The 19,345-nt window shown below is 36.5% G+C and overlaps 1 protein-coding gene across 2 annotated transcripts in view; it reads right to left on the reverse strand.

Moving 5' to 3' along the window:
• Window positions 1–19,345, reverse strand: part of Gpc6 (glypican 6) — a 985,788-nt gene that overhangs the window by 313,736 nt on the left and 652,707 nt on the right. The window lies entirely within an intron of this gene.

Consider the following 19,345-nt stretch of genomic DNA (forward strand, 5'->3'; position numbering starts at 1 on the left):
ATTAGAATACAGTTACTATCAATCATTTAATGGGAAGGCTTTAAAACACACACACACACACACACACACACACACACACAATTTCATCTGATTTTTCAACAATAAGTTAAGTAAGTGGATTAAATCCTTAATGCAGAAGAAAAAGGGAAAGCTAATAGAACCCAACATCCTCTTCTTCTATAAACATTTATTCAGCGCCTACTGTGTGCTAGCAATTATTGTTGGGAACAAAACACAACACAATAGCTTTTTAGTTGTGGTGAATAAGTAGATTATCAGTATGACAAATTTAGGAGAGGAAACATATAGGTATAGCATAGTTACAGAGGGTGGCTAAAAAATGCAAATCTACATCTGGGAGAATCTTCACTAATAAGATGCATTCACCAATAAGGAAAACTTCAATGGACTGAGGATGGCTACCTCCATCTAGTGAGAATATGCCTACAGGGTGTGAGGCTCAGGGGGGAGGCCTCAATGCTTACTCAGAAGGCCTTCTGAGCTCACATCGTTGCTCAGTCAGCCCAGCCCAGATCTTACTGGTGTCTTCCACACATCCCAGCTACTCTCCAATCAGTCAATTGTAGCTCATAATCATGAATCAATCAGGGCATGATTATTTGGCATGAAGGGGAGAAACTTCAGTGACAAGGCCTTCTATATAGATGTAATGATTGGACAGAAGCATAGAAGAAAAGACAAAGAATTGGATTTAGGCAAGCAGAAGAGGAGGCCACGTAATTCCAAGCAATGTGAAGGCTGCAGAGCTCAGGGTGGGATGAAGATAGGACAAAAGTAGCAGATGTCAGAGGCCAGGGTTCCCTACTGTCAGCTCTATTATCTCTCTCCTTCTCCCCTCTTCCTCTCCCTCCCCGGAAATGTAAACCTCCTCCAGGGCTTGACCAAATTGTCCTTGTCTATCTACTGCTCTGCTACAATGTACCTGGGTGCCTTATTTCTCTCTTAACTACCAGGATTCTCCCCTAGGACCAGGAATGGAAGATTTAAGAATGATTAAATAAATTAATAGATTCATTTTTTTAAAAAAATGGTGGGTAAGCAGGCTTGGTGGTTTATACTTGTAATCTCAGTACTTTGGGGAAATTGAAACAGGAAGATTGTGAATTCATGGATAGGTTGGCTATATAGATCTTGTCTCAACACAAACAGACAAACAAATAAAACCTTCGTAACCCACCACCCAAGGAAGAAAAGACTAGTCCTCTCCAAAAAAGCTGAGAAACGTATGATAAATAATCCTTGGAACAAAATAATGCAAGGGCACTCATTCCTCATCCTCAACTCACTTCCTTTTCTTCTTAGTTACTTGCAAGTCAGGCTTTTTTTTTTTTTTTTTTTTTGTCGGTCGTGGGGCTTGAACTCTGGGCCTGGGCGTTGTCCCTCAGCTCTTCAGCTCAAGGCGACCACTCTACCACTTGAGCTACAGCGCCACTTCCCAAGTCAGGCTTTTCTTCTGTGACTCAACACTGATTTAATTGAACCCAATTTATAATTTCCATGCCAATAGTGCTATGAAAAAAATGCGAATCCTTAATCCATTGCTGTCTTTGACATTGCCATTTCGTTCTATAGCTCTTCTGAAGACAGCAAACATACGTTTATAGTTACTTGGTTTTTGTACACAGCACAGATTGTCTACTTGAGGCATTCTGTAATTCTACCTCTCAAGGAGAGAAAAGGCCCCACGGTCACCATGTTTTCTCAGAGCCTTCATGACTTTCATAAGTTTCTTCTCTTCTTACAATGACTTGAATGAATATTACCATTTCTTCCTGGGCTAGGCTAACATTTTTTTTTTCTTAATTTGCCACTTTTATTAGAGGAAAATATTTGAGATATTTCTCAGAAGTATTAGCTCCCATTTTATTGGAAACCAATCTGTGAAATAAATATTTTAAAAATGCTTTGACTAAATGTGAGGATTATCTACCAACTATGGATTTGGACTCAGATGTTGTGTGAGTTGGGCAAACACCAGAAGTTGGAGGCTTGGTGTGTGTCTAGACTTGTTGAAAATTCAATGAAGAAATGTTGGTAAACAAAACATGATATAAATGTGCAGGGTTGATATTTTCCTGGCATCTGGTATCTTAATTTAAAAATCCTTTCAAGAAACCTAATTAAATCTGTTTGGCAAAGACCATCTACACCTTGAAAAACAGTTTTCTTTATTATAATGAGTATTTATAGCTACACTATTGGCTTGGGCCCAGTTATATTCTCAAGTTTAAGTAAAAATATCTCAATCCCTCATATCCCTATAATTATTGTGTATTATTTTCTAAACCTGGATCATTAAGATCCTTGGAATATTTACATAATTTTCTTCTTCCTTACTTCTTGGCTTTGGTAGGCAAAACAAAGTCAGAGAATACTTAGCCAATTTCTTGTCCCTTCCTGAGAAAGAAGGTAGAAAGAATAATACCATCATTGTCAATTGTGAGACCTGTGATTTATTCTCTTGTTATGTTCAACAGATTGGCTTTCATTCAGGCTAAGATCTCACTTTATTCCATTATGTCACTCTAGGAAGAACAGTGTCTTCCAATATTTGATTGATATTTAATCACTCATTCGTCATTTGTCTATTTGTAGGGTTTAGCAGTTTCTTGTGATGTTGGTTCATTTTATTTCCTTTAATGATATCCAAACAATACTATCTTCCTATCTTCCTATGGTGAACCTATTTGATACTCAAAAATGGAAATGATTACTTGGCCTTTTCATTACAATTTGCAACCATTAAGACTACTTAAATAGGTCTAAAAATGTCTTAAGTAAATATTGAGAGAAATCAATGATAATATAATCAGAATCCTTCAAATTAAGTCCCCCCCCCATCATTAAACTTATTTCTAAGAAGTACAGTCTTCATATTCTTAGTAGTGGCTAGTCATAGTCATGCTTATTGCAAACTTGTCTCAAACATTTAAAATTTACTGCTTTTAGTTATGATAATTAAAAGAGGCAGGTGGCTTATAAATAAATAATGAGGTAAGATTCAGAAATCTTAAGTGTCTTGCTCTAGAGTGCACAGTGTAGGTCTGTTTAAATTCAACGTCACTGTAAACCGGACTGTAAAACTAGTCTATAGAAATTAAAACTAGGCTGGGAGGGTGGCTCAGTGGTAGAGTGCTTGCCTCACAGGTATGAGGCCCTGGGTTTGATTCCTCAGTACCACATAAACAGAAAAAGCCAAAAGTGTGGCTGTGGCTCAAGTGGTAGAGCACTAGCCTTGAGCTGAAGAGCTGAGGGACAGCGCCCAGGCCCAGAATTCAAGCCCCATGACCGACAAAAAAAAAAGAAAAGAAAAGGAAACAAAGAAAAACAAAGGAAAATAATGGAAATAAAAAAGAAATCAGGGAAAGTGGAAAAAAAATGAACTAACTTCCAGGATAAGATACAATAATAAAAAAAAAGTCCTGTTGTAAGAAAAGATGGTGGCTACAACTGCTGTAGCGTGGGTCAAAGCAACAAGGGGCAAATGATTGTTTATGACAGTTGCATTGTCCCTAGATTAAAGCAAACCAGTGACTTGAGAATTACTTTTCCCGACTCTGTTTTGAGTCTTTTACAGAAGATGTTGTGAGGTGGAGTGGAAGCTTTATTTGGGGTATATTAACTCAAGTCCAGTAGTGAGATCAGCCACAATTGTTCTTCCAACACCCCTTACTATTGATGGCAGATAGCACTCCAGAGTATAATTTTGTAAAAGCAATTCGAGTACAAACATTCAAAACAATGTGACTCAGGTCTAGGTGCTGTAATTCTAAGAAACATCATAGAATCAACTTGACAGAGTAAGTGGCCTATGTACTCTAATGTTTATATATATATATATATATATATATATATATATAATGTCAAAAAGCAAGAAAAGGTGCATTTAGGGTATGTGGAAATCTGCTTTCAGGTTCATAACAGAGCTATTTTTTTGGCGGTTCTCTGGGTGGAAGGTAGATGTGTGTGTGTGTGTGTGTGTGTGTGTGTGTGTGTGTGTGTGTGTGTGTGTGTGTGTGTGTGTGTGTGTGGTATAGGCTATAGGTGATAACACACACTCCTCATGCCAGGCAAACCTGGTGTATTGTATATCGTATAGCATAGATTGGTAACTGAATTTGGCCCCACTAAGCCTCACTTTTCTCTGTAAAATGGGTATAATAATTGCCCTGATCTTTTGGACAGTATGGATGATTATATAAAAATAATACATTAAAAGAACTTATTTTAATGAGTGTCATTAATGGATGCTACTGATATCCTATTCTGAAAGGTACAGAGCCAGCAGATGAGGTTCCTTGCTTGACATGCTGTGGGTATGGTGGTATGTTCTGCCAAGAAAATACACTCAACATAGAGCTATTTTCCTGGAAAACTCATGATCCTTAGAGGCTTAGGATTTCTACACAACTAAAAGGTAGTCAAGTAGAGGTCATGAATTAGGTTTTCCTAGAGAAAGACTATGTCTTTTTTTCCTTTCTTTCTAGTTCTCTACCTGTTTTAAATATTTTTACTTTATTCACAAAGTTCATTTTCTAATGGGCTGTAGTTATTTCTAAATTTGGAGATATTCCTGCCAGTTATAATTGCCTGCTTCATTTTAGCCAAATTATCACCAAACATAGGTAGTTAGGGTAAGCATTTTGAACTACCAGATGGACAAGAACAAAAATGATATCTGCAAACATTCGAATCTCTTAGTGCCAATTTGATCTTTATAAATTACAAATTATGTTTCTAAGTACAAAAAAGCTAAATTACACAAATGTTAGCTAAACATTTACATTTGGTATGTGCATTTAACAAGTAATTTCCTCACTCCCCAAATATTTATTTTTGGTATCCTGCTAGCTTTTTATGGTCTGTCTACTCTACTTAAAATCTGCTCAATTTATATGATCAGTAAATTACTTTTCCATAATTGCTGTAATTACAGTCTTCTTCATATGTTCATACTTGTTTCTCAGGATTCCATGACAGGAAAAGATTTGTGATGAAATCCAGATACACTACAAGAATTTAGGAAACAATGAAAATATGTCCTACCATTCACAACCATATTATCCAAATGACTATTTATAAATTAGCATGCACCCTTCTAAATTTTCTTAGTAAAAATGTTTTAGCTTTAAAATGTCTTCATTTGATTCTCATGAGGAATGGGGGGAGATCTCCTAATTGTTCATGTTAAAACATAACAAGGAAGCAGGGTACTGGTGGCTCATGCCTATAATCCTACCTATTCAAGAGTCTGAGATCTGAGGATCATGGTTTGAAACCAGCCTGGGCAGGAAAGTCCCTGGGACTCTTATCTCCAACTAACTACACCAAAAGCTTGAAGTAGAGTGTGGTTCAAGTGGTAGAATACTAGTCTTGAGCAGAAAAGCTGAGGGATGATGCTCAGGCCCTGAGTTTGAGCCCTAGGACAGGGATACACAGGCACGTGCACGTGCGCGCGCGCGCACACACACACACACACACATTTATATTTGTATGAATAAAACAATAACTAAAAGAAATAAAGAACCTTACATGTGGCTACTGAGAATACCAACTGGCATCAGCTTCCAGCTGATTTGTTATACTGAACAATACCACATCTACAGTTATCTTGAAATAGGGTCTTACTGTGCAACCAGGGTGGCCTCAAACATGCAATCCTCCTTTGTCTGCCTTCCATTGAGTTCTGGGCTTACAGGTATGCATTCCTTGTTTAGTTACACATTTTTTTTACTTAGCTATCATCCTTCTAGGAATCTACTCCGAGAAGTGTAAAATTACCATGATACAAATACTACATTAACAACTACCAAAGATGAGCAACTCTTATGGATGCTAACCAGTATCTTGGCCAAAGATGAGGGGAAATGGAGGGTTAGCCTGGATGTTCAGTGTTTTCCTGTCTTGGGCTGTTGTGTGCTACTATACAGATGGCTCCAAATTGGGGAATTTCTAAAGAGCTCAAGTATAATTGGCTTATGTTTTGGGAGTTGAAGAGATCCTAAATGGAAGGGCCAGGTCTAGGGTGGGGCTCCATTCTGTCATAACACTGTAGAGGGAGCATCACCATGGCAAAAGAATGAGTGACAGAAGAGAAGATACTGAACTCCCCTCTGTAGCAGATTCATTCCTCAGCTAATGATATTCCCCAGGCATGAGGCTCACTCACTGAACCTAAACACCAGCCATTAGGTCCCGCCTCCAATCACTGTTGGCAACACATGAACTTTATGGAACATATGTTTCCAACATGTGAACTTTATGGAACATATTCAAACCATAACAGCCCCTTAAGAAATGAAACAAGTAGGGAAAATAAGTAGTAACTTTGCAATGAAGATATTTAGCAGATACTAAGGAAGGTCAGAGGTGATATAAAATGAGAATATTCCAAATAATGACCAGAGTTCATTCAAACTTCAAGGTCATAGAGGACAAGAAATGTGAAAACCTGTCACAGCTATGGATGAACCCAAAAAGACCTGACATGGAACTGCATAATAAGTCCTGGTACATGATAAAACCATGATAGACAACAAACTAACTAGCAGAATAAGGTTTATTGTTCATAGTATCATGTCAAGGCTAATTCATGTACAATGCTAGGGCTGGAACTGGAGTTGTCTATTATAGTATGGCTACATGCATATGATATTAATATTAAATAAGGTGAATGATACATATGTGTGAACTCTATCTTTTAGCAACTTTCTTATAAGTTGAAAAATATTTCAAAAACCGCAATTTCAGGTACATCAAAGTTAGGAGATGACCATTTATAAGGTTACTTTTTTAACATACTTCTTGGACTACAAAGCCTGTCTGTTAAACTTCATGTGTATATATTAAACCTTTGTTAAGTAAGAAATTTCAAATTTGGAATTTTATTCATGCAGAAGTGAGGTTGGTTAAAAGTACCTTTGAAAATAATCATCAAAGAAGATCACATATGTTCAGAGGGATGCTAGGATTTCTAAATGAAATTGAGAAACAAAATGTCATAGTAATGAAGACTCATTCCTATTTCTGAAAGCATAAAAATATCCTGTGTGCTATATAATCTTGTAGCTCATAGGCATCCAATAAAAAGTCAACCTGCAAAGTTAAAAAAATAAAAATCATTCCTGCCTGTTTGAAGGCAATAATTTTATGTTAGTGTCCCTGCTTACTCAATCAGTACAGATCATTGTGTTTGCCTGGGTAAGTAAATAGAAAGCTTCTACCATGAAATATCCCAAGAAGCCTGCTCTCCTGCTAGTACCATAGCTGATTGTTTTGTTGTGGCTTTTGTTTTTGTTTTGTTTTTTCTCTGTTGGCAAAAGAAATTAAGGATCAATTGTGAAATTAATTAGACTTTTGTTTGTTGTCTAAAGAAGCTAAATTTATCAATCTGCACCTCCAAATATCAATAGTTAAGGTGTCCAGATATTAAACATAAGGTGTCTGAATGGAACTCTAACTTAAAGTATTTTTATCTTACACATTAAAGGCTGATGGGACAAATACCTATTGAACACAGGCAATCAGATGTCCAGGGATCAGACTAAAATGGCTAAGCATCAATGTATGCTCCAGCAGAATTAAATCTAGAGAAATGTAGGAAAAATGCATTACAATATATGCTAATTCCACAAGTACATTAAGTATATCCTAAAATTAAGTTCTCCAAACAGAATTCAAAGGAAATATAATCATTATTCAACAAAATTTATTGTCATATTTTCTTAATGTTGCCTGCTGTTAAATGGTTTGAAATTTTGATAACAAAACCCCAAACTCCCATGTGTGTTAAGAAAAAAAAACAAAACATGTAAATCTTCACGAAGAGATGAGAAGACAACAGAGCCCATCGGCTCAACGTCTGATCTCAGCCAGATGTTGCAACCTCAAATTACTGTTCAGGCTCGACCTTTCCTCTTACTTTGTTTTGGCAGCTTCCCAAAGAGGGACAGGTGGTTTTAGGCCTTTTTCTTGGGTTACAGATCAAATAATATTTCATGGTTTTCACCTTTAATGGGCTAAGCAGAAGGCACTTGACAAAAGTCACAACCGAGGTTTGGAGAAATAATTTATACTCTAGGGCATTCTTAAATCAGGAGCCTGGCCATATGAAATTCAAAAACCAAAACAAAAGAGTAGCTCACTCTCCTTGGAATGTGGCATTGCAAAAGCTGTATCATGCACATTTCTCTTGTTCTTTGGTGGGAGGAGGGGGCTCAGAATCCAGAAATCAATGGACAGGGTGTATTGCTGTTTGCCTGTTGAGTTTTCATTGGTGACAATTGTACCACCAGGACTTGAAATGTCAGAGGCTGCTTGCTGAACCAGGCCATTCTTCCCATTGAAAGAAATGAATGCCCTTAGGGTTTTTTGTTTGTTTGTTTGTTTCCATGAACAGATTTCATGCCTCATCTTGAAATTCAGAATTTGGAGACAGCCAGAAATAAGCAAAGTAACACTAGATTCCAGGCATGGAAAAAGTCAAAACCAAGAGGAAGTGAATTTCCTCTTGAATTAACTGCAATCATATATTGTCACTGGACATGATAAGTAAGAGTATCCCTGATCAGTCTGAAACAAAAACAAAAACAAAAACATTTAGGGTAGAAGCAATCAGGCTTTTGTTGACTCTCATGGTGCATATATATATATATATATATATATATATATATATGTATGTATGTATATATATATATACATTTATACATTGTATCTGCACATGATTAGAGGGGCTGAGGAATACAGATACAGGCTAATTTGGGAAGTATGCATTAGTGAGCAGGCTGTTCAGTGTTTAAAAACCTATGGGTGAAGCACTACTTCCCAAGAAAGGAATAAGGAGGCACCCGTGTAAAGTCAGGAGAGAGAACCCTGGGTATAATCTATCAAGATGATTGTGGAAGTTGGCCCCAGAGCCCCTTGAGCCATGGAACTCCTCCAGTATTTCTGGCATTTTGCCTCCTCTTCCAGGGACGTAAAATATGAATTTTCTCTCATTGGACATTTCCATGTTTGGTTCCTACTGCTTCTCAAACTCAACAGGCCCTAAAGTGATTACAGAAATCTGTCTCTACTCTTCTCTGAACTAGCTTCTATATTTGCTGACAGCACCATCCTTCTCTCCAGGGCTTATCTCTGTCACATCTGATGCATTTCTTTCTTAGCCTTCACCTGTAGTCACCTCTGTCTACACATTGAGTCCTATAAATATTTACGTGCAATTCTCCCATGATGTTGTCTTCCTCTCTTTGAGGCCATGCCTTGATGGCCTATCTGGTCTTGCTGGCAATACTTTTCTCACTGGCAATACTCTACCTGTAATCCATCCTTCACTTAACTGCCAGATTACTACTGAGATTATGTCATTCCTTGTTTTTTTTTTTTTAAACAGCCTTGTGGCTTGTCATTGCCTGTAAGATAAAAAGGAAGTCAAGTATTTAGCCTGACTTTTCAAATCCCATAGTCCAAACCTGATCGATCTTCCTTCCAAAGGACACATCAGCAACTATGCAAATTTAAGCTCGGCAGGCTTTTCAAAGGTGCCAAATGTTCTGGAGTCTACTTTGGTTATTCTTACCATTCTAGCAAAGTTCTCCTATTCTGGCCATCAAGTGCTTACTATGATCATCTCTGGGGGAACCAAGAGACACGGGTGAGAAGAACTTGCATGATGACATGCACTCTTTTCCTGCCCCTTCACAACCCACTACCATCAGACCACTTTCCCTTGGCATTTGGCTTGCCTTGGTTTTTCGCTTTACTTGACATGTGTCTACCTCCTGATGTTTTCTTTCCCGTTTCCTGCTTTCTGTTTTTCCATTCCAACTTTCCCAGGTGAGTCACCAGATCACGCCACAACATCCTGCCCTCGTTGCTAGCTCTATGGACATGTCTCATCCTTTGGTGATTTATATGTACTTTATTGTTTAATCCTCACAATACTAAGAGGCTATGATCTCCAATTTGTTGAAGATAAAAGGGAGATATAAGTGAAATAATGCTCCTAAAATTACCCAGATGATAAATAGTGGTATCAGGACTTAAACCCATGCAGAAACTCAAGGATCTGAAGTTTTTTTTTTTTTAACTTTGCCAAATTTACATTGTAAGAATATACCTCATCGATCTCTTTGAAATCAGTTTTTTTCTTGAGATTCACAACAGGTTCTCTTGTGTCTATCAAATACATGTTGAATATACCATATACTCTTTGAAAATCAATTTTTTTTAGGTTCACATCAGGTTCTTTTGTGTCTACCATATACACGTTCAATGTACTATATACATGTCAATGTTCTCTTGCATCTACCATATACACGTCTGGTCCATAATCATGAAGAAAGGGATCTAATACATATGTTTTAAAGAGAATCAGATATATTCAGATACTGAGACACAGCATGAAATGTAAGCAATAAAAACATTCCTTGGGAGCTGGGAAGGTGGCTCAGTGGTAGAGTGCTTGCCTTGTATGCTTGAGGCCCTGGGTTCACTTCCTCAGCACCACATAAGCAGAAAAAAAAAAAAGCTGGAAGTGGCGCTGTGGCTCAAGTGGTAAAGTGCTAGCCTTGAGCTGAAGAGCTGAGGGACAGCGCCCAGGCCCAGAGTTCAGGCCCCACGACCAGACCCCCCCCCCAAAAAAAAACACATTCCTTGACCATCAGAATAATTATCTGAGTCCACATCTTTCAGCCTGGTTTTTTACCTTGGGGTACCTTGCAGGAAAGTTTATAATAAATAAGTCACAACACAAAAAAAGACCAAAGGGATATTACTTGTAAAAAATCTCTTTCATAATTGCTAAAGAAATGAGCCTGAGGAATGAAAATGAAACCTCATTCCAAAACTGATTCCAATGTGGAGATATGATCACTAGTTTTACTCCTGAGATCATCATAAATCAAAAGAGATTTTCCAGCAACTGGAAAAACATCTGTGTGTAAATATTATGCTTGTAGGAGATGATGTCCAACTACCATCATTTAATACATTAATATAGCTCTCTGAAAGCACTGCAATATCATATAAGGATACATTATTTGGGCTTTATTTTCCCTCACTCTCTTTAGCTTATAATCAGAATTTTTAAAGTGAAATGAATGTCTCGGGAGGTTTCCTCTTCTTTATTTTATTAAATTGGTCACCACATGAAGGACGCTGTAGCTATGATGGCCATGGACTTGTTATAAGTTTCTATTTGTAAATAGCTATGTGGCTTAATGTTTTCTCTAACAATTCACTTAGTTCTATTTCTTATTTTCTGGTTTCTACAATACAATTTCTTCTACCACATGGTCCTATTATCTCCTGAAATTGAAATTGCTAAGGATACTATTGGGCTAATGTGTATTGTATTTGATTTTTGCCTGGATTTCCGGGCATTTTGGAATCTATTTAATTTCCTTGTAAAGAATCAAGTACTTTATTTTTCTTTCAACATGCCCAAAGCCAGACACTTGTTTTATAGTTTGAACTTCAGAGAAATGACAATGTGAAAGATAACCTGTTGCTAAAGATCAAATACTAATGACTAAAATGAAGTACTTTTTGATATAATTAGGTAATGAAACTAGTTGTCTAGAGAAGATATTAAAATCCAGGTTTAACTTAATACCAAAATTAAGGATTATCAAATAGAGACCCATTAAAAAATAAATGTTTGGGTGGTATGCACATGTACACACAAAAAATACAGACTCAAATCTCTGGTAAATTTGAAGATGTTTGTGTTTTCTGCTTTCTCTTTGCAAACAAATATTTCTGTTGTTGTTTTCAAAGAAACTGAAGAGCTTTATCAGGCATGGGGGTATTTTAGTTAATCTCCTATTGCAAATGAACAGTCTGTCCTAATGAATTCTATAGTTGCAAAAATAGGTATGCCTTTTTTAAAAGCCATTCCTTGGTATCATCTTATATTGTACCATGAATCCAGTCTTGGAAATATACGATTAAATATGTAATAATTAGAAAATAGGCAATTATACAATTATAATGTAAAATGGTATAAAAGGTGGATATGTAATAACTGAAAATAGATGAATGAATAGGAGTTGGTGGAAATAAAGGAAACATGTATACACACACATCTTGGAATGACTACCTATTACATCAAGTAATTGCAGATTTGATTTTACTTTGCTTGGTTTGAGCCACTGGAAAATTGCTTGATGCAAAATAGAAATTGCAGGGAATATGTATTCCCTAAGTTGTGGCCTTCAGAGCAACATTAGTAGGTGGTCACAGGTTAAGAAATACTTGCCTCTTCTGTATTTGCTGAAGAGCTCTGCATATTATTCCATTCTTAAAGCACTAACCTTATTGCAATACATAAAAACATTTTTTTTTGGGGGTCCGGTCATGGGCCTGAACTCTGGGCCTGGGTGCTGTCCCTCAGCTCTTCAGCTCAAGGTTAGCGCTCTACCACTTGAGCCACAGCACCACTTCTGCCTTTTTTTTTCTGTTTCTGTGGTGCTGAGGAATCGAACACAGGGCCTCGTGCATGCAAGGCAAGCGCTCTACCTCTGAGCCACCTTCCCAGCCCCACATAAAAACATTTTTGAATATTCGAAGCCCCTAAGTAAACCATTTGGTGACCTAGGTAATTGAAAACAAAAACATCTAATAAAATGCTGGTGAGTATCAGACAACTATGTTTTTTTTTAAAGTAGTAGTTAGTATTGCTTATGTATGCTGCCAAAAGTATAGAGAACATAAGATATAATAAATGCCCATAAAAATGAGAAGTATTGAACCAAACTATATAGTGTGGGATAGTATTAGATTTCAACAGATAGAAAACAATGTTTGCAGGGGTTTTTTCCTAGGAAAAAATCTTGATGGTTTTAGAAATGTATGAGGGGGGAAAATCATGTTCTCTTACTAACAGTACCATGAGATTTTAGGGTAATTGCTTTGGCATTTGTTTCTAAATTTAAAAGTTGCATTTCTGGATGATATTATTGAATATCCTTACATAAAATTGATTAAAAGAGAAGCTCTGAAAGCTGTTTGCTAAAGACAGTTCTGAAGCTATTCTTCTTCTGTGGCTTAAAGGATATATGTATGTATGTATGTATGTATGTATGTATGTATGTATGTATGTATGTATGTATGTATGTATGTATGTTTGGTTATGGGGCTTGAACTCAGGGCCTGGGTGCTTTCCCTGTGATCTCTGCTCAAGGCTAGTGCTCTACCACTTTGAGCCACAGGTCCACATCCAGTTTTCTTGTGGTTAATGGGAAATAAGAGAGTCATGGGCTTTCCTGCCCAGACTGGCTTCAAACCACAATCCTCAGTTCTCAGCATCCTGAATAGCTGGGATTATAGGTGTAAGCTACCAGTGCACAGCCTTGTGGTCCTGGCACTTTCCCTGATATTACTTTTTGCTCAAGGTTAGTGCTCTACAATTTGAGTCACAGCTTCACTTCTGGCTCTTTTGATAGTTAATTGGAAATAAGAATCTCAGCAACCCAGATGTTCCTCAGCAGATGAATGGACCAAGAAAATGTGGTATATATACACAATGGAATTCTAAGAATAACATTGTGCTATTTGTAAAGAAATGGAAAGAGTTGGAAAAATATTATATTAAGTGAAATAAGCCAGAACCAAAGAAATATAGGCTGCATGGTTTCCCTCATTTGTTGTAACTAGAAAGTGCCTATAAATCTTCAAGAAAACACACTGGATAGCAAAAGACAATAAAAATACACTTGGACATGATAAATTATACAGTACTCTAGACATTCTCACAGTGAGACCAAGGAGTATATTCTTAGGAGTGGATCACAAGGGTTCAATATGAGCATATAAAATGATGTTTACTGAAAAGAACTCCAAGAAATGGAAAGAAGAGTTTTTATGTTATTTTGCTTCCTGTTCTTCTTTTCTCCTTTGTCACTGTTTTTGATTTCTGTACTTTTTATATTGTATGTAAGTTTATCTGTTTGTGGGTGAGTAAGGGGGAACACAGAAACAGTGGAACAAAGAGTGGGAAAATGTAGCAGTGATACTATGTTGAAAATGAACTATACAACTTGTGGGGTTGGGGGGTCAAGAGGAAGAAACTGGGAGAAAATGAGGGATGAGGTGACATTGTTTTAAAAAAAAGAAATGTACTCATTACCTAACGTATGTAACTACAACTCCTTTGTACGTCACCTTGACAATAACAATTAAAAATTGAAAAAACAAAAGTCTCAGGGACTCCTGCTCAGGATGGCTTTGAACTGTAATTTGTAAATCTTGGCCTCCTTCATAGCTAGGATTATAAAAGGTATGTGCCACTGATGCCTGGCTAGAAACTTTTTATGCATAGTGTCTAGAAGTTTCTACAATATGGGATTTCAGATCTATCAGCTAAAGGTGTATCTTTCCTACTATGGAATTCTTTGTAACTAGAAAAAATTCTTCTCAGATTTATATTATAAATTTCACGCTTGAGAAAAATCTTTAAAAGGTGACACTGTATACAAATGTCTGAAATAGTTTATGCTTATGGTATATTCTTCTGAAATGGAGCATCATGTCTTCTTTTAACTTTACTAAAAGGAAGCCTAGTTTATTTGCTATATACAATATAAATTTAACCTATTCATTTCAAATACATTTAATCTACTAATTTCAAATAAAGTTAATCTCGTAATTGAATCTACTAATTTAAGTAGATTTTATCTACAGTCACAAAGTCATTTGTGCACCAGTGTTGCCATTTATAAATGGCATCAGTTCGTCGCGAACCTAACAGCTTCTTTGCAGCTGACTCTAATTTTCAACTTGATAGTAGCTGTCACCATGGAAGAACTAGGCTCATTATCTGATTTGTTTCTGCCATCTCTGCTCTCAAAGAGTCCATTAGCAACAGGGACATGCAGTTTTTAAATTACTGAATTACTCAGACTTCCATTAAAACAGTAGATCTGATCTACAAAGTAAAATAGAAGAGCTTTTTTACATTTTGTTTCACTATTCTGTCTAGTTTTTCCATTTATTCCACTTAAAGAGCACACATTTCATGTTGTTTTTCTCAACCTTCTAGGTCCTCTTGTCTGTCAATATACTTAAACAACAGCCAGGCACATGGTGGGCCTTAAATAAATGTGTGTGGGTTAACAAATAAATTGACAAAACAATAGATGAGATACATCACAAGGTCTCTCAGCCTGTCATAGATGCAGTATCCCTTTGAATGGGTACCATCATGTTTGAGAGTCTCATAACAGTTTCTTTATTTTGGAGCCCGCTTGAAACTTTATAATTGCTCAGTTTGAAAAGAACAAAGCCCAGAAAGTGATACGATTAGTTTGTCTAGTCTTTCAGTGTCCAAACTAAAAAAACAAAATATTACAATATTTATGATTGCTTTTCTTTTCTCCTTCACTGGAGGGCATCTTTGGGTCAGGGAACTCAACTTTTTCTTGATGACATAATACAAAATTCTCCAAACCTATCAGTTCATGCCAGTGTTGGTGGTGATACAGAGGTCTGACTATAGAAAAAAGAAGTCAAAAATAAAAACAACCAAGCATTTTAAGAACCACAGATCATACTAGATCTACTGAAACTGTCATGGGGATTTGTAAATTCCAGAGGTTATAACAGTCATGTATGTTGTGGCTATTAATCATCAGTTGGCTTTGACAATGCTAATTTGGTACAACTATATTTAGCACTTTGTTCTACACTTATTGATCGTAGACTCTGTCTTGAACCTTTAGACTGGGTAAAATCTCACTACTGAGAGGATACCTGGAACCCTGAGTTCCTTTCACCTAATATTTTATCAACATTTATTAATTATCTACATTATAATTAAATGCAGGGCAAAAGTGAACGTTCACAGTAAGTTGAATTAATATGCTGTAATTATTAGGGTCTTACTAATTTTAAGCTACATAATGGGGGAAAACACTTTAAGATCTTACATTTATACTTGCCATGAGAAACATCCGGTAACATTTTAGTAATAAAAATAGTACAGAATGAAACAAAATCTCTGTCTTTTGTCATACCAGCCCTCCCTTCCCACACTAGTACCTTCTTTTTTAACAATTGTCTCTGGTTTTCATAGTCCATAAAACCATAGAAGGTACCAGATGTTTGGAGGAGGTTGTCCCACACATCCTCAATTTTAAAATAGATGCAAGATTTATTATCGTCATATAAATGCAACTTCAGCTTTGACTTTTGTGCTCACGAGCTAGGTGGAATGTGCAACATGGCCTCTTGTCAAACAGAACAGTTCTTATCTGTAAAGTATCTGTATCAAGGGCCAAAATAACCACAGGATGCTACTAAAATGTGCTCTGCACACAAGCTGCTTCCCTCCAGGAAAAATTTTAAATTAATGTAAACATTTTATTTTCCAAGAAAAACATTTTGATTTGGACTCACCCTCACAGATATTTGATGTGCATTCATAGAAACACCTGAGGGATGTGGCTAACTAAACTGTCTCAAATTAGGATTTTTTCCCCTCCAATTTCATAGTTTTCAATATTGAGAACAGATTAAAAACTCCTCTTATACGCCTTCAGGTTCTTCCTAGCTCAGGATCTTCATAGTGTATTGGTTCATGCGACTTATTTGCAAGTGGTTATTTGCAAGTGGTTCAAGGAAATCTCACAGGTGACTAGAAAACAGACCTGAAGCTCTCTAAGTACTTTCCAGTGGGTCTAGCAGCATCTTCTCCTAAGTGGATAGCAACTTAAAAAATGCTTTTTACATAAGGCATAGCATTCTTCCTTTTACCTACACTAGGGAATTGGTAAAAATCTGTGCATGGTGTAGAGCTAGAGAAGGACTACGAAATCTATCCTGAACTTGTTTCTAAGATTAAAAACAAATGATATGAGTACTCTGACCCTGGAGCTTCGGAAGAGTATTCAAAACCCCCGAGATTTTAATTAAACACTTAAAACATTTCACCTTCTACATGAACTGCTTTTCTTTAGGGATGATTCAGATACCAACCGAATTCGAAGTAGCTACTCATCTCTTTCAGTTGATTCCTGGTATTGTAAAGATCATGGCAATGTGCCACCACTTTTGACTCTACCAACACATGCTACTGCTAACAGTGTAGATGAAAACATAACAATTAAACAGAAATCCATAAGAGACATAACCTCCCATAATAATGCCTAGACAGGGATGGCAATATAATTGGTAGCAACAGGAGTGAAGGGTTTGATAAAATGATATTGGGAACCAGGGAGTGATGAATTGTCATTGCTAACCAGAGGGTGCTATTGACTGTGATTTTGTGTGTGTGTGTGTGTGAATATCAATTTTCACAGTAGTGTTTTTGTTCAAGAACATTGTAATGTTGTCATCTTGGATGTGTCTCCATGGGAAATGGAGTTGGCACTGTTGACTAATTTATATAATAAATGTGAGAACTAACACTTCACACCCAGACAAGTATTGCCAGAACACATACTTTGCTCTGCAAATCTAAAATGGTAGCCAAGTTTCAATACTATAGTTAAACCAGGAGAAAGAACACCAGGAGAATGTTCTCAAGGACTACTAAGGCTAATTTAAAAACAGAGGAAAATATTTGAAATCCATTCAGATAAGCCTATCAGTTCCACTTTTCATTACAGTACAACCAACACAAGAAGATTTCATATTTCCATTTTTAAATTGAATTATTTCTCAGACATTCAATTTGTATCAGATTGCATCTAGAAATTCAGCTAGCTCAAACTGGAGGGGTTTTGTGTTAAAAGAGCCAATAAAGACAAGGAGAAAAAGCCAAGCAAGAAGCCATTATGACTCTAATAAATGAAAAAGTCCACATTCTCAGTCTTAATTGTGTTCTCTTCTATCTAACAGAATCGCAAGGCCATTTCATCAATAAACAGCAGCCTAACCAAAGACCAGGTTAGGAAGTAGGCAATTTCAGCCACAAAGTACAAATGATCTAGATGACTCTAATGGATACTATAAGGTTAAATCTGGTTTAAAAATAAGCAAATCTTAATGTTCACTGGACATATGTAAAAATGAAACCGGATAAATTGAGACAATGAGTGAATTGGGAGCGTTGAGGGAGAAGGCAGGCCACTGGTCAAGATGCATTGACATTCAAAACCCTTTGTACAATCTCTTCAATAAAAAGCCGAAAATAAAATCCAGTTCCTTGCTCAACAAAATAAGAAAAGAACAAAAATATGCAAATTGCTTTAGATTATTTTAGTAAGATTACCTTTTTATTACCATTATCTGAGAACCTTGTCCTTGCCAAAATTATCTTAAATCTTATATCCTAGAAGATCAAGTTTACTTTTCCTTTTTCTTCCTATCTCCAACATTTTGGCAAAGAAGAAAAATCTCAGCAAAGAATCATGTCACTTTTGATAGAAGTGTATCTTAGTAACAATTAGCCTTTTAAAAGCACTCTTATTTTTCCAATTAAGTAACCAAAGACTATGTAAACAAATTATATATAATTTTTTGTTCCCCCCACCCCAATTGGAAGGGAAGAGAACATGTTCTTTTGTTTCTTTTTATGTTCTTCAATTTATTCTTATGGAAATGATTCCAAGATTTTTGTAAATGGCCTCCAGTTTAATCAACCTGCTATAACAATATTTTCTCCTTTTTTTAAATTAAATTGCAAATTTAAATTTTATTATTTTTTATTTTTAATAAGTTTTTTTATTGTGAAAATACTGTACAGAGGGGTTACAGTTACATGAGCAAGGTAATGAGTACATTTTCTCTGGCCTTCTGAAGCAAAATACCAAGTTAGCCAATGGCTTCCATTGCCAAAGTCTATAACTTTACCACACCTAACACATTAGATTCTCTGTATTCTAACACACTCCCAGATCTTTTTCTGATCACACCCTAGTCTGCGCTGTTGGACTTGCATCCTGCACTCTATGGAGAGGTTTGCATAAATGATCAAGGCCTCCAGCACTGACAAATACTGTTGCTATTTTCACCTCAGAGCCTGTCACTCTGTAATTGCAACAAATGCAATTGAAAGTACTTTTATTTGAAGGCTAGTTGACAGAGGGGAAGAAAACACATTTACTCTTTCAAGGCCTGTGTATTTTCCTGGGAGAAGCCTGCCTATAAAAGCCGTCCTTTTATCCTTGGATAGCTATATGGGAAATATCTTTGGGTAGCCAACCTCCAGAATGATTTTGTAACCCAAGAACAGAGTCGTGATTCACAGTCCTTTCCCTTGCTTTCTCCCATTGCCTTTTCTCCCACCTCAGAACACTCCAGGCTCTTTTATGTTTATGTGCTTGGAGCCTTTTTCCCCAGAAAAAGATAGAAAATTTGCAAGTTTTAGTGAGAAGACTGA

The sequence above is a fragment of the Dipodomys merriami genome, unplaced genomic scaffold, assembly GCF_024711535.1.
Source record: "Dipodomys merriami isolate MVZ:Mamm:240054 unplaced genomic scaffold, mDipMer1.0.p SCAF_6, whole genome shotgun sequence".
Classification (NCBI taxonomy): domain Eukaryota; kingdom Metazoa; phylum Chordata; class Mammalia; order Rodentia; family Heteromyidae; genus Dipodomys; species Dipodomys merriami.